The 15,645-nt window shown below is 59.2% G+C and overlaps 1 long non-coding RNA gene across 1 annotated transcript in view; it reads right to left on the bottom strand.

Moving 5' to 3' along the window:
* The window catches only part of LOC113187941 (uncharacterized), a 48,294-nt gene that overhangs the window by 14,784 nt on the left and 17,865 nt on the right, over nucleotides 1-15,645 (bottom strand). The window contains exon 2 of the long non-coding RNA XR_013342161.1: nucleotides 9,832-9,876. This is a non-coding gene — a long non-coding RNA (uncharacterized LOC113187941). The remainder of the gene's footprint in view (nucleotides 1-9,831; nucleotides 9,877-15,645) is intronic.

Here is a 15,645-nt window from a genome sequence, read left to right as displayed (position 1 = left end):
GCCCTCCTCTGTCTCCAGTGCTGGTTCAAACAGCACCGCTTTTCCCTCTCCTCAGAGCATCTGTTTATTTTCTCTTCTTTGACTTTCAGAAGCCCAAGGCATGACTCGTCGTGTGTATGCATGTGCGTGTGTGTGCGTGTGCATGTGCCTGTGTGTGTGTGTATCTAGCAAAGCAGTGAAGGGAGGGCCATCTAGAACAGCTATGGGAATCTGATTCTCCTGCAGATATCTCAGTGAGAAGCACATGTAGCTTCCCGTGACAGGAATCTGCATGTTCGCTATGAGCCAAGCAGAAGGTTGGCTGCGACTCTGAATGTGGCCAGCTGCCCTTCTGTTGAAGGGAGCAGTTCTCTGAGGCCCGGGTGCCAGGAGGCCTGTGTCTGCACTGCTGGCCTGCAGGACCCGACCCAGCCCAGCTCTCCCTCTGGGCCGTCTCCACCCCTGCAGTCCCTCCTCGCTCTCCTCCCATTCAGTACCTATTCATAGTCCCCTGTTCCCAAAGGGCAGCTGGTACCACCTATCCCCACAGTCAAGTAGCCGCAGCCCTGGAAGGGCCACTTCTCTCTGGCAACAGAATAACTAAACCAAATAGGTCCCCGTGGTGGAGTCCAGGGGACCAGGCAGAAGTCAGTGGCTGCGCTGGGACAAGGGCCCCGGAGCTGCTGATACTCTGGTTCGTGGGAGGGCAACCCAGGAGCCGTGCGGCCTCAGAGCCCCACCTGGGGCCTCTCTGTCCCTCAGGGCCAGCCACAACACAGCCGGCCCAGACCAGGACCCAACCCTGCCCTGTTCTCCCCGGTCCCGTGCCACCTGCAGGGTGCCGCTTCTGCCTGTGGGCCGCTCACGGGAACCCGGGAAGGGGCGCATCAGGGAGCTCGCAGGCTCGAGACCACAGCGACCTGGGGTGGACCTCACTTCCCACCTGCCCCAGCTGCTTGTATCCATGGCTTCCAAAGCTTTAAGTTTTCCAAGAAGTTTCCTTGAACAAATCAATATGTCACTGTCACCTAAAAGCCCCCCCAACCCAGCACTGCCTCTCCTCTCCCTGCATCTGAAAGGCAACCAGAAACGAGAAGCTCTTTCTGACACTCTGCACCCCTCCAGCCTCCAACAGGGCTGCTCCAAGGCGGGAAGGCCGGGCCCAGCGCTACCCAGCCAGCCGCTGCACACCTGAGGGTTTCCGAACCAGGAAGACGCACAGGCCACCTCCACGATGGGAGCCAGTCCCCACGGACAAAGCCGGCAAAGGGTTTGGGTGGAGCCAGAGGCCCCGTCCAGGGGCTGGGACAGACTGGCTGCTCTGCTCCTGTACCTCAGCTTGGAGCCCAGGCCACCCCAGCGCAGGATGAGGTCATCTGGACCCGGACCTGAACTGTGCCCATGGGGGTCGGGGGGCACCAATCCCATCAGCCCTGCAATGCTCCAGAAGCCACATGGGGAACCCAGGCCACCCCGGGCACTTTCCAGCATTTCCCCACCCAGTGCTCAAGGTCATCATGAAGTTCAACCACCCAAGGAAGGACCGCTCCCCTCGGTGTGCAGGAACCCGCTCCCGAGGTCCTAGCAATTTGAACCTACAGACAGAACGTTCATCAGGCCTGTGCGCCTCCTCTCCAAGGACGTTTCCTATACGCTGTCCATGGGAGTGACCAGGAGGAAGTCCCTCTCCATGGATGGATCCCGACTGATTAAACGGAGGAGTGATGGGCTGAGAAGGGGACCCCCTGCCTCCACTCCTGAAATAGTGGCTCTGCACAGAGGCAGCCGATGGGGGGCCAGGCCCCCGGGAGGTTCCTGGCCACAGTCTGCCTCTCTCGGCATGTTGGCCACCGGTCATTGGCCAGGCCAGGAGAAGGACAATCTTTTTCTTCCTTCTTTTTTTTTTCTGGTTTAAGGAGACTTTGGGGACACTGTAGGACCCTGAATGTAAAGAGTTTAAAGAAATAATAAAATGCATAGTTGGATTTCAAAGCACAAAGCCCCATGAGATAGATACCCTTCCTAAGCATTTTACAGCTGCCAAAATCCACAGCTACCTGACGGAAGACTCAGCTGTAAATCAGAACCTTCCCCTTCCATCTCAGCTCCCCTCAACAGTGAGAGTTGCTTAGGATTCTTCGACTCACCACAAATACAAGTCTCAGGTTCTTTTCTCCTTCAAGTGACAATTATCAAGGTATTAGAAAGAAATTACATACTTGTGAATTTAGCATTTTATTTATATATCGTTAAATCTCATTTCTCTAAAGAATAAGCCATGTTTGCCTTGCAAATCCCAGACGTGCAGGAAAAACAAAGAAAAAAAAAAAAGCTTTTAAACATGTGTTGCTCTTAAAACCAGACAGCAATGGCCGTTGCTGTGGTCCTGGAGAGCCGGAGCCGCCCGGCAGTGCCCACATCAAGCACATCTGAATACGTTTCGTTGAATCGTTTCCCTCAAAGCCGTCCCTCTGGTTGATGTCTTCAGCATGTCCTTTGGTTTCAGCGTCATGGAGGAAGGGGAGGAAGAGGACCTGAGGTGCACTTGCATTTCCTGAAACTTTCCATGTGGTCCTGTTTGCTGAGTTTCCTGAAGTCATGTCAGTGTTGACGATCTGTTGACTTTCATGCTTGATAGTCATCATGCTGGCACCTGCTAGGATCCAGGTCACCACCAGGAGCGTGCTTCTTGGCTCTGTGTCATTCTGATGGCATCTGGAAGGCGGTCACTAGGGCTGCTCCCCGCAGTCCTCTGTGCCTCTCCTGTGCACCACTGCAGGGTGGGGCTTGCAGGACGCAGCCAGCCAGGCCGACACCCATCCCACCAGGAAGCCAAAGCTGCTCTCCCCAGAGGCCCCTGGGACAGGAGGACAAGGAATCCTCCACTACCACCTTCTCAGACTCTGCTGAGAGCTGACCACCCAAGGATAGAAGTCAGCCAGGCTAACAGACCAGAAATCATAAACTCTGGGGACACACAGGGGATGGTGGGTAGCATTTTCTGGAAAAGTGGAGCTACTCTTCAATCTCTTAAAATATTGTAGTTGACTTCTCTGCCTAAATTTGTAAAGGAAAAGTCACTGAGTGTATTTGATCAGTGCGCAGCTGAGTGAGCTTGGAGGACCGTGGAGAGGAAGATTCCCACAGCTCCATGTGGCGGCTGTAGAGAGAAGAGTTGGTCTACACGCCTCCGAACTTCCTTTCTCTTCAGTGAATCCACAAGATAAATTTATTCCTTGTGCTTTTCTTCTTTCTCCTAAAAAGTACAATGTACTGAATTTTCCTTTCCATTTATTCAAGGCTTTCAACATCCGAACTCCAATAGTCTCACCATCTCGTCTGTAAACTGAGTTCTAAAATGTTCCCGACGACTCTTTCCACAGACCTTAGATTCAAGGTGGAGAAGGACCAGGAATCCCCCTCTCACCAGAGCTGAAACTGGGACGTGGATGCTCAGAACCCCAGCTGTTGAGAGCTGCCGGGGGAGCGCATGGACATGAAAGGGGCTTTGGTTCTTCTGCTCTTGGGGACGCCTAACATCTGGGCACATCTCAGACAAACCAAAACTTGAAGAAAATTTACATGAGAGTGAGATCCTGGAGAAAACCTGGGCCTCTGCGGGGGTCTGCCTCCGAGGGGGTCTGCCTCCGAGGGGGTCTACCTCTGAAGGGGTCTGCCTCCGAGGGGGTCGGCCACAGGCCTCAGGCGAGGAAGAGCAAGTCGATCACACGCAGCCCGAGGTTTCTCTGGAAGGAGCGGGAGGAGCCTGTCCTGCCGCGGGGACTTATTCTTGCTTCAGCCAGCTGGCCACACGGTCTGTCTCCTCTGGCCTCTTCTCACCTGCAGGGAGCGGTGGGCACACCATCCCCTCGAGGCCCCCAGCCAGTCCCCTGAGGGCCGCGGCTGTGGTCCCTGAGACACACAGGACTCCGCACCTTCACCTGGATGCAAGATGGACAAGAATGACCACAGACTGCCAGCAAGGGCCACCAACAATACGGCCCTGGCACCCAGGGCACTGCTGGACGAGGCGACGATGGACCTGTGCCTCAGTCTCTCCGTCAGGACTTCCCCACGTCCTTTTGAGGGCGGCCCCCACTTCCCAGGTACATCCACTTGCACTAAAGTGAAGACCACACGCCTCCCCCGGAACAGCCCTGCCAAGAGATGGGGGGCCAGGGTGGGATCCGCACACGTCAGTGTCCCCAGGCTGGGTCAGGAGCTCCTGAGAACCACCCTGGGCGCCAACAAGATGCACAGTGCTGCCCAGGCGCGAGAGCCACCCGGGGGACGGGCGCTGCCCCACTGTCCCAGCGTGCAGCACTCCGTCACCCCGTGTTTCCCAGCTGCTCCTCCCCCGCGGGAGGCCAACCCTCTGAAGGCCACTGCCGCAGGAGCGCCAGCTGCAGACCATTTCACCTGTCCGTCAAACGCTGGCCCGAGTCGCATCCACTCATGAGCAGGCATGACTGTTAGATGTCCCAGCTGTCAGGACAAGTGGCAGGCTCAGCAGGTGAGTCCCAAAGCCTTCGAAGGCCAGCGAGATGCTGGTGGCCTTCCCTGCAGTGCCGAGCAGAGCAGCTGTCTTCTCCTGTGTCACCTTGGTTCACCACAAAGAGGCACGTGGTCCAAAGTCAAGACGGCCTCCGCCTCGAGTCAGCAGCAGGCCTGCCTCAGACCCAGCGGCTCCGTGGCTGAGACCCGGGCTGCCTGACTCCGGGAGAGCACGCCATCGCCTCTCAGGCCAGGAGGGGCTCACACGGGGCGCTGCGCGCAGACAGGACTTCAGAAAGTGCAAGCTGCCCTCGGGAAGCCCCGGCCTCTCCTCATTCTTTCTCTTGCTCAGCTTCATGGAACACGGGTGCAGAACTCCAGTGGCAGGCCTTGCTCCCCCGAGGACGCTGGTGCAGCAATGAGGCCAGGCTCAAAGGCCCCACAGAGAGGCTGCGCCTGCCCCTGGGTCAAACCCACGGGGCAGACGCCAGGAACCTCACAGTTGGCATCTTCAAGTGCAAATGGGATTCGGAGATGGAGCCTGGCCGCCCAAACCACTGGACCTAGAGATAAAGGAGCTGTGGCCTGAGGGTGGCACTCCCCTGCTCCCCTGCCCAGGGCTCATCTCGTGGGTGGACCACTGAGAGACTGCCAAGCCCTGGGTGGAGGCCTGCCAGCCAGGTGAGCGGCTGCCGGTGCCTCGGCTGCCTGAGCCAGCCCCTGCTCTGTGGCGGGGACACAGCTCTCCATGACCTGAGCTCTCAGCTCAGTACACTGTTCCCACTCCTGACAGGCCATCTGGAAGCCCTGGGGCCTCGTCACCCACTCTCCAGACATGGCCACCAGTGCACTCCAATTCCTGGTGGCTCCACCTTCTTTCCTAGTCCCTGCCTTGGTGCCCGAGGACATTCCAGCAGTCCCTGCTCACAGCCCTTGGCAGGTCTCCCGCCAGCCCTCAGGGCCATGGCCGACAGATGGCTGACCTCCACAGCTTCCAGCCCTCCCCACCTGCTGCGGCCCTCGCTGTCCCCAGGCAACCCTCTCGGTCCCCACTGCTGGCTGATGTGACAACCAGGCCTCTGGCTCTGGTGCTGTCCTCTCACTTCACCCTCAACCCGCAGGAGCTTAGGTGACATCCTGCTTACTGCTGCAGCAGGAGCAGCTGGCAGCAACCCCGAGAGAGGCTGTGTCTCCTGCACAGGGACAACCCCACCACCAGGGGTCAGCCCGCAGGCCAGGCCTTCAGGAGCCGGCCACTGTCCTACCAGCCTGCCTGTGCTGAGCACCGAGTCTCCCCATCTGGGCTGCTGACAAGGCGGATCCCTAGCTCACAGGGCTCAGGGCTAGGAGTCCTGCAGCTCGTGGGCCACCTGGCTCTGACCACACAGCCCCTCCATGGGCCATCCTGCAACCAGCCAGATCCCTTCAGGGCCAGCAAGGGTGTGTCTGCCACTGGCCTTCACCACAGGGTCTCGGGACAACAGGGAAGGACATCCCAGCCCTGTGCCAATCTTTTGCTGGTCAGATGTAGTCAGATGCCAGCCACAGGTCACCCCACCCGCAGGTGAGGGGTCATACAGAATGCTGAGGCAGGATCATCCCTGATGCTCCCACCACTCGGTCCTGAGTCAGCCCCTGGGTGGCTCCTCTTGTCCTCAGTGTCACCTCGTTTGAGCTGACGGGAAGGCCAGTTCCCGGAAACATGGAATGGCAGCACTGGAGCCAGAGGGGCCAGGGAGGGTCCTGGCAGAGTGGGGGCAGGACTGCAGCTCAGGACCCCTCCATCTGCCACACTCTCTGCAGGAGCAGTGTGTCCATCACATCTCTAAGTGGCAATGTGCCCCAGGCCAGCAGAGACAAGTAGACATCGTCCTTTCGGGCCACCTGCATCATATTGTCCCTCTTAGCCATGGCCAACTGCTCACTTCCAAATCCCAGCGCTTCCCTGTCTGGAAGATCTAACCAGGTACAGATCTTAAGGAGGACAGTATTCATGTCACCCCGTCCTTGGTCACATCCATATTGATAACAACAGTCACAGCTACTTGTCAGGAGTGCCAAGCCACCTTGTCCGCAGCCTGGATGTGGAGACTCGGTGCTCAGCACAGGCAGACTGATAGGGCAGTGGCCGGCTCCTGAAGGCCTGGCCTGCGGGCTGGCCCCTGGTGGTGGGGCTGTCCCTGTGCAGGAGACACAGCCTCTCTCGGGGTTGCTGCCAGGCCCTGGGAGGGAACAGGCAGGGCGGCGGACACTTTGAAGGAAATCGAATCTCTTTGGCATCCTAGCTTCAACATTCTTGGAGACGGCTGAGGCCTGCTGAAGAGGGACAGTCCTAACGCATACAGAATGTGAGCCACAGGGCCGAGTCCAGGAGGCCAGGGCCTGCCCGTCACCCACATGTCATGGCTGTGTCTGTGTCACGGGAGAGCGTCGACACCTGCAGGCACGAAGGAACACCATGCATTTGCCACTTGGAACACAGTGCTATCTGTGCAGACTGCCAGGGAGGCTCCACACGCAGGATGGAGACCAGAGCCCACGGGGGGACTTGTAGGCCACGCCGGCCGCCCGTCAGGCGGGCTGGGGTCAAGCGGCAGTCCTCTGCTTCTTCCTGATCTCCGCAGGAAAACAGATTGAAAGTCCCGCCAGCAGATGGGAAACAGAAATCCCCCTTTTGCATGGGGATTTGAATATTTTTAGATACCTAGCTCAAGCGCCCAAATGAGGTGTGTTTCAATTAAAGTGGATTCAACTCCCAGCCCCCAAACAAGAACCTCATAAAGAGCCTTCCGGCAACTTCTAACCCTGTTCTCTCTGCCTCTCTCCGGGGACATCTGTTCGGAAAGCAGATTGCATTCAGCTGATGTGTTCACCAGATGAGAGGGCCATGCCCTCCCCGGCTGGAAGAGGCCGCGTGTGTGCTGGGGGTGCAGGAGACACAGATGTCGGGCCGCGCTCCTTAGCACACAGACCCTCTGACGCACGCGAGCCTGTGATGTTAATGCCGGGCGGCATCTCTCCTGGTGACTCACCAGGGGGTGGGTGCGTGGGCCGCCTGCTGACCTCTGCAGCCACTCGGCCCTTTGGAGTGTGAAATCTCAATTTCTACATCAGAGCTTTGCGTGTCAGTCCCCAAAAATGCTCCATGTGAGAGCAAGGTTGATGCTTTCCAGGTCGGCGCTGCAGCGGGGAAGCAGGGAGGGAGACAGAGGAGTAATTTCCACCAGGCCCGCGCTGCCTTTGAAATTGTGCTCTGCGAGCTCACCACGCGCTCGGCAGCCCACTCCAAAGACACCCCCCACAGAGCCACAGGAGACGGAGCGGCCTTCCAGTGCCGAGGATCCCCCGGACTCCAGCCGCCAGGCTCCCCAATCCTCTCTACAGCTGGCCAAGAGCAGGATGCAGGCCCAGGGCCGGGCCAAGGGAGCCCGCAGGGCCCACTGGAGGCTGGCTGTCCTTGATGGTCGGCAGGAAGGGGAGGGACAGGTTGGTGTGGCTACCCACAGCTGGAGCCCCAGCACAGCTGCCATTCTGTGACCCCAGACGCCTGGCTTCACCCCCCTGCCAGTCCCCTCACGGTGGCTTGCCCTCCCTGCCTGCACCCACACTGCTGGCAGGTGCCATCCTGGGCCCAGGAAGCCCTTCCTTCGGCGTGAAAGCCAGGTGCATGTCTGAGCCTTCTACTCTGAGGCCAGGTGTTGAAAATATGCCCACCTCTGTTCCAGGGGATGAAATGACCATTCTTCTCCTGCACACGGTACAGCAGAAGGGAGTGGGACAGAGGGACAGGACCCCCACTGCAGACAGCGCGACCTCAGCCACTTCCTCTGGTACGGAACTCTAACACATGCTGGTGGCCTGAGGGTCACCCGTCTGCCCCAGGAAGGGAGGTCTGGAGGACTTCCCTGAGTTTGGATCAGTCACAGCCCCTCTGTCGGTGGTGGCCAGTAGCACAGTCGTGCCTGTCCCTGGGAGCACCTTACAAACCAGCCCATTCTGTCCTCGGAGGGAGGATTTGAGGGCATTAGGAGCACCAACGGGAGCCACTGGCACCTGAAACTAAGGTTATGGGGACCCAATGGAGCCAAGGCACTGGGCCGGAGGTGGCTAGGGCTGTGGATCATCAGGGAGATAAGGAAGGGAAGGAGCTTGAGGTCCCCCAGACGTGGACTGCACCCCCAGGAACAGAGTGGCCAGAGTGCAGAGGAGGTGGCCTGGCTCCCCGGGGGCCCTGTGCCATACCACTTCCCAGGCTGGTGTTGGGGCCAGAGTTCAAAGTCTTGGATTCAAAGCCATCAGAGCAGAAATCCCAGCAGAAACTTGACCCCAGCTGCTTTTGCAGGAGGACCCTGAACTGGGAGACGCACTGGCACCCTACCCAGCTGCGCCTCCTGCTGGCTGCAGGGGGGAGTCCTGTGCACACACACGTCAGGTGAAGTGAGTAGAGTCGCGTCCCCAGGTCAGGTCACGTCCCCAGGTCAGTGGGCCCCAAATGAGCAGTGATGCCCAGAGGGCCTCAGAGAACAGTGCATGGGAAATGCCAGGCATTTAAACACAACAAAGATGAAGCTTAGCCAGATCTGGATCAGCCTGAAACACCAACACCCATGCCTACAACTCCGGCAGAGAGGGGTCTGCGCCCGAGAGCCTGGGAAGAGAGCCGGTCTTGGAGAGCCAGCGCCCCTCCAGGGGACCAGGACCAGGGCCTCTCTTCATGGAGTCAGGGGGCTTCACTGAACAATTCTCGAAGGACTTTTCATGCTAGATAGAGCAACCCAGGGTCCCGGCTCCTCAGCGCATGGATAGGGCTGCTCACAGGCCCTGGGGCTTCCATGGTGGGTCCCTGCACCCACTCACCATCCACGCATGCCCACCCCACCCACACAGGCCACACCCGCACTGCATGCACCACTCACTCCCAGCCCTGGTCAGGAGGGGCAGGAGCGCAGGTGAACGGGTCCCAGGCCCACTCTCTCCCCTGTAGGTGGAGGAAGGGGTCCTTGGCCACACAGATGGGAAAGCTCCAGTCCCCACCATCAGTCCCCCTGCATGTCACCAGGCCCCCTCAGGGTCCCCCCACCTCCTGTGCCTCAGGTGGCTTGTCCAGCTCCCCGTGCCTGTGCCCCAATAGCAGCTCAGCGCCTCCCCCTGACCCCCTGGACAGCTCCTGGCCCTGCTCCCCTGCTGCTCCCCTGCCCTGGGCACCTCAGCACTACCTCTTTCCCTGGAAGGGCATGGCACCTACAGAGGGCACAATGACCAGAGGCAGCTCCCTGAAGGCCCTGAGCCACTATGGCACACAGTGGTCACACAGGCCTGGTGACCACCAGGTCAGGTTTACCCAGCTCTGTCACTGACCTGCACGAGGTCTGGCTTCTTCCAGGCACTGAACCTCCAGCTCCTCTGAAAAGCAAGGAAACCAGCTGAGCAATGAAAGGCAGCACCCAGACCAAACCAGCACCCCAATGAAGCACCCCAGACCAAACCAGCACCCCAAGGAAGCACCCAGAACCAAGTCAGCACCCCAATGAAGCACCCCAGAACCAAGTCAGCACCCCAAGGAAGCACCCAGAACCAAGTCAGCACCCCAAGGAAGCAACCAGACCAAACCAGCACCCCAAGGCTGCACCCAGACCAAACCAGCTCCCCAAGGCTGCACCCAGACCAAACCAGCTCCCCAAGGCTGCACCCAGACCAAACCAGCTCCCCAAGGCTGCACCCAGACCAAACCAGCACCCCAAGGAAGCACCCAGACCAAACCAGCACCCCAAGGCTGCACCCAGACCAAACCAGCACCCCAAGGCTGCAGCCAGGCAAAACCAGCACCCCAAGGAAGCACCCCAGAACCAAGCCAGCACCCCAAAGCATCACCCAGACCAAACCAGCACCCCAAGGAAGCACCCAGACCAAACCAGCACCCCAAGGCTTCACCCAGACCAAACCAGCACCCCAATGAAACACCCCAGAACCAAGTCAGCACCACAAAGCATCACCCAGACCAAACCAGCACCCCAAGGAAGCACCCAGACCAAACCAGCACCCCGAGGCAGCAGCTATCTCATTCTCATTGATGCCTCAAAATGTGCCCCAAAGCAACTTCACAGCCCTCAGATACTGGCCACATGTGTGACAGCCCTTGATGGTCCCAACTAGCCATGTGGCTCATCCTGGCCTCAACCCATCAGCACCCTAGAGAAGGCCAGCACCCAGGGAAGGCCAGCACTCAGGGAAGACCAGCACCCAGGAAGGCTAGCACCCAGGGAAGACCAGCACAGCCCAGGGAAGACCAGCACCCAGGGAAGGCCAGCACCTAGGGAAGACCAGCACCCAGGGAAAGCCAGCACTCAGGGAAGGCCATCACCCAGGGAAGGCCAGCACCCAGGGAAGGCCAGCACCCAGGGAAGGCCAGCACCCAGGGAAGGCCAGCACTGCCCAGGGAAGCCTCTGCCTTGGATCCACACGAGTGTCCCTGCCTGTGATGGGCGTGTCAGAGTGCACTACATCAGTAGTCCTTTCTCACCAGAAGAGAGGCACAGGCTCTGTGGACAGTAAGCACCCCTTGGGCCCCAGGGTTCCACGCTTGATGAACACACAGAGCACTCACAAGAGATGAACTGCAAACCAGGGGAGGCCTGCCCAGGAGGAGGCCCCGTGGGCAGTGAGGAGGATGTAGGGGCACCCTGTCCTCCAGGGCCCAGGGCAAACAGATGCCACAGAGGAGCTCCCCGGCCCGCCATCACTGTGGGCAGGGACCTGACTGGTCCTTTTCCCTCTCTGGATGACCCTGCCAGGAGGACCTCTCAGCACCACCATGCACATGCAGGGACGGAGATACGCAGGCTCCATGACCTCCCCAAGGCCTGAAATCCGGGTCTGTCAGCCTTGCAAGGTTCTAACCCACAGCAACGTGCCGTGGTCTGTACTCGTTCAACAAGCATCGGGCAGGGCTCCACCTGGACAGGCAGAGCCATGCCCACAGCAAAGGGAGGAGAAGGGCCAATGCAAGCGCCCACCCTCACCCAGGAGTCTGGGTCCAGTAGCACCCGCCCAGGCTGCCCTGTGTCCACTGGAAGCACCCCTGGACATCACCATGGAAGGAGTCTCAGGCCCAAGCCAGAAAAGGCCCGGCCAGACTCAGTGGACCTGGGGCTCCCACGGGGGCTGCAGGAGCCCTCTCAGGAAACATCCTCGACAGGTTTCCAGCAGCTGAAATGATTGTCACCCAGTGATGGTCCCTGGTGGATCAGCCAGGGTGACTTCAAGTCACCAAGCAGGGGCACCGCCTGCCTTCCCACAAAACAGCAAGGGTATATTTTTATTTTTTCAATAAATAAATAGGGAGCCTTTAAAAAGTGAGAAGTCATTTAAAATAAAACATTGAACAAATCAGAAATCACCAATTGCAACCTCTCCAGCCTGTCACCTGGTTGGATGCAATTTAACATCTCAAGAAACAGAGACTAGATTCCAGGGGAGAGACAGCTATCTGGGGACACAGGCCTGGAAGGGGGACCTGCCCACTCCAGGAGTGGCTCCAAACTGGGATCTTCAGACAAGGTGAAGCACTAGGTGTGCTCTGGGGGAATGAGCCCAGAGACGGGTGGAGCCCAGAGGCCCACGCTGTCCCGTGGGACCTCCCAGCAAGCACAGAAGAGCCTGGGAAAGGGCCGGAGACACATGGCGAACGGTGGCAGTGGGTCCCAGAAGATGGTGCACAGAGCAAATGTAGGGATGCCTGTGTTGTGCCAACGCTGGTTCCAGAGAGTGCGCCCGGAGTCAGCGCAGATTCTTCTCAAATTTGCCAGGAGATGCCACCACCTGGCCTGGGGCTGGGCCTGGGGCTTCCCAGGAAAGGACTATGCCCCCACTTACACCATGGTGGACATGCCACCTCCTGCCACTTGCACAGGGCCTCCTGCTATCCGTCGGTGCAGAGGAAGTCCTCAAAATCCCCACTGGGTCATCAGCCCTGACGAGGGCCACTGGCACCCTCATTGAGCACCCAGGCTTTTGCTGCAGGTTTGCCAGTTTCAGTGCAAGACCATCACACCCGGCCACTTCCAAGGCACCCACCTCACAGCAGAGGAGCCTCTGTGGACCGTGGAACCCGGCCAACAAGTGCTGCCAAGGGACAGATGGAGGGCTTTGCTCTCCCAATAAATCTTCAATTTAAAAGTTTAAAAAGGCCATCGTGACATTGGCCAGTTGTGTGGCCACTGATAAGCCTCCCCAGTCCTCTGTCCCCAGATCCTCTGCCAGTTGTGACATCCATGTTCTCACCACTCCCCAGCACAGGGTAGACCAGGAGGGAAAAACGCCAACCTGACACAGGAGGGACCTCTGCTCCTTAGCAGTTTTCAAATAGCTTTTCTGCTGCCGTGAGTGTCATTACCGGAACTGTCACCACGATCCAGGCACCGCAGGGCACTTCAAACCTCGTCTTACCTGTCCCTCTCAACCCCCCCAAGACGTGACACGACCTCAGAGTGCTTTGCCGGAGTGCCAGGCATGGCCCGCAGTGCCGTGCTGGTGCCAGCCGGCCTGCTAGGGGAGGGACGGGGAGCACAGCCTGGCGTCAGTGCTCACTGGGCTGAATGGCCTCATTGCCCTGCCCTGCCGCCCCCCGGCAGTCCAGATGGGGGACCCGAGGACCAGAGTCAGCAACACCAAGAACACGTCACTCAGCACGACCACCCAGGAGGCCACAGAGGTGTTGGGATTTGCACACAGCTGACACCCTCTACAACACGTGATGGACACGCTGTGTGATGGACATGCCGTGTGATGGACACACTGTGAGATGGACACACCGTGAGATGGACACACCATGTGATGGACACACCGTGTGATGGACACACCATGTGATGGACACACCGTGTGATGGACACGCCATGTGATGGACACACCATGTGATGGACACACCGTGAGATGGACACACCGTGTGTTCACTGAACCTTCCTCAACACAGCAGGCCCAGCCCACTGAGCATGTTGGTCCAGCAGCCCTTCCAGCTGCATCTCTGCAGGCCGCACACCCTCCTCCTGCCCAGCCCAGGGTGTGCCCAATGCAGCTGGCCACACAGGAGTCGGGGCCAGGTGGCAACAGGGACGCTCTGCACTTAGAGCTTCCCTGCCAGTCTAAGGTCACACGTCACCCCCTCTTGGGAGTCAGCATGATTCCACCCCAAGCCACCACGGGGCGGGCTTCTGGAATGGCAGGAGGAGGGAGCCAGGCCACCTGGGGACACCCCTGACTGGGCCAAGGACACGGCCTCTCCTGGGGTGAAGCCAGGCTGCAGACTCTGGGCCTGTTCTCGCTCCCGAGCTCACGGGAGCACCACCTTCCATGGGCGCGGGGACCAGATCACAAACGGAGGTAGGACATGGTCCCCGGCTTCTGCTCTCCAGGGGCCTCTGGCTGCAAAGGCAGCTGTTACCGAAAATCACCTCCTCAAACGCCTTAGTCCTCTCTGTCATCACGCGCTGGTGGGAAACTGAGCTCAGCAGTGACACTGCAGCACCCTGGAGCAGCCGGCCGAGTCCCGTCTCTGGGGTTTGTTTGCTTCTGCTGTATACAGATGGCGTCCACTCTCGCCACCCTCTTCCCTCTCCAGCCGCCTGGGTTTCTCTGAGCAGGAGACGGCTGAGCTGTGCTGGCCCAGGGCAGAGGCAGAGCCTTTCTGTGCGGGCACAGGGAGGAATGCTTGGGCCCACAGGAGGCACCTCACACGGCTCACCTGAGGGGCTGGTCCTCACGGTCACAGAGACAAGTGGACGCCGGGTGGCCTCGGTGTAGTGTGAAGTCTGCGAGTCGGAGAATGGGTGTGCAGACTCCAGGCCAAGTCTGAAGTCCTGAGAGCAGAAAAAGATGGCCGCCCCGCACAGGCAGCCAGGGACAGCAAGGACACCCCCCTCCCGTCTTTGTCCTATCCAGGCCCACTCACCCTGGGAGTCCGTCTACACTCAGTCCCCCAGTTTGAATGGATCTCTTCTGGACACTGCCTCTCAGACACAACAGAAATGATGTTTAAGTCGGCAGGAGGGCATCCTGTGAGCCCCGTCCAGCTGACATGTCAAACTGACCACCACTCTGGGGTCTGCTACCCCTGCTCCATCTGAGGCCGCGTGGGCACCTGCATGCGGCTCTGCCCTAACACAACGTCCATCATTTGCAGTGAGCCAGACCCAGCCAGCAGGACGACGTTTGCCAACCTGTGGTGCGTGGTGCTGATGCCCTGGTACAGGAGTCCAGTGAGCCCCAGGGCCCTGGCAGAGGTATCCGGGGCCTGACCTGGGCTGGTTAAGGGCTTACAAAAGGGTAGGATGGGCCATGTTTGACATGTCGACTCGGCTGGTCTTTGAACGTGGTGCCTGGGCTTTGTGCTGTCAGAGCCACTACCACATCTGAAACTGCCTCAAAGCACCTGTTCCCACAGCCTGTAGGGTGCCGGCGTTCGGGACATTCAAGATGAAGGGTCACAGGTGAGCTGGGTCAGTGTGAAAAGCTAAGAAGCATCTAGAAACATGTCAGTACCAATGAAGATCCTGGGTGCAGGAATTCCTCCCCTCCCTCCTGCCTCCTAAAGTGCCCCCAGCCCCTGTCCACGTCACCATGTTTCTGGTGGCCTCTGGGTCTCTCTGTGTGGGTCATGTTGCGCCCAGCCCAGCCCAGCAGCCCAGGCCTCTGCTGCAAACTGCAAAGTGAGGCTTTCCAAAGGAGTGTTCCCAGCACCACACCCCTGGACCTGGCCACGCCCCTGGGTCACACACCCCTGGACCTGGCCGCTCCCACGAGGCTGCGGTGTCAGAGAGAGTCTGTCCCCCTGGTCCCAGGGAAGCACACAAGAGCAGAGCTGGGCAGAAGAGGGGAAGGCAGTCTGCCACGGGCTTGTCCTCACCAGGCCACACTGGGCCCCCTCTCTCGTCCCTCTGCATCCAGCCTTCCTCCTCCGTAAGTCGGGGAGAGCCTGCGTCCACCTCACTTCCAGGCTCGCCGGGCAGGTGAGGGGAGGGTGGGCGGTGCCCCAGGGAAGCTCCGTCACCCCCTCCTCTAGCTGACTCTGTACCTGAGCCACAAAAGGGCAGGATGAGCCACACCTGACATGTCCAAGAGCTAAGCTCACTGAGAGGCAGAGGACGCAGGGGACAGTGGCCAGTAGAGGACAGTGGACCC

Source organism: Urocitellus parryii, chromosome 1 (assembly GCF_045843805.1).
Source record: "Urocitellus parryii isolate mUroPar1 chromosome 1, mUroPar1.hap1, whole genome shotgun sequence".
Taxonomy (NCBI): Eukaryota; Metazoa; Chordata; class Mammalia; order Rodentia; family Sciuridae; genus Urocitellus; species Urocitellus parryii.
Note: the sequence above shows the minus strand (reverse complement) of the source record. Positions and strands in the feature narration are given on the sequence as shown.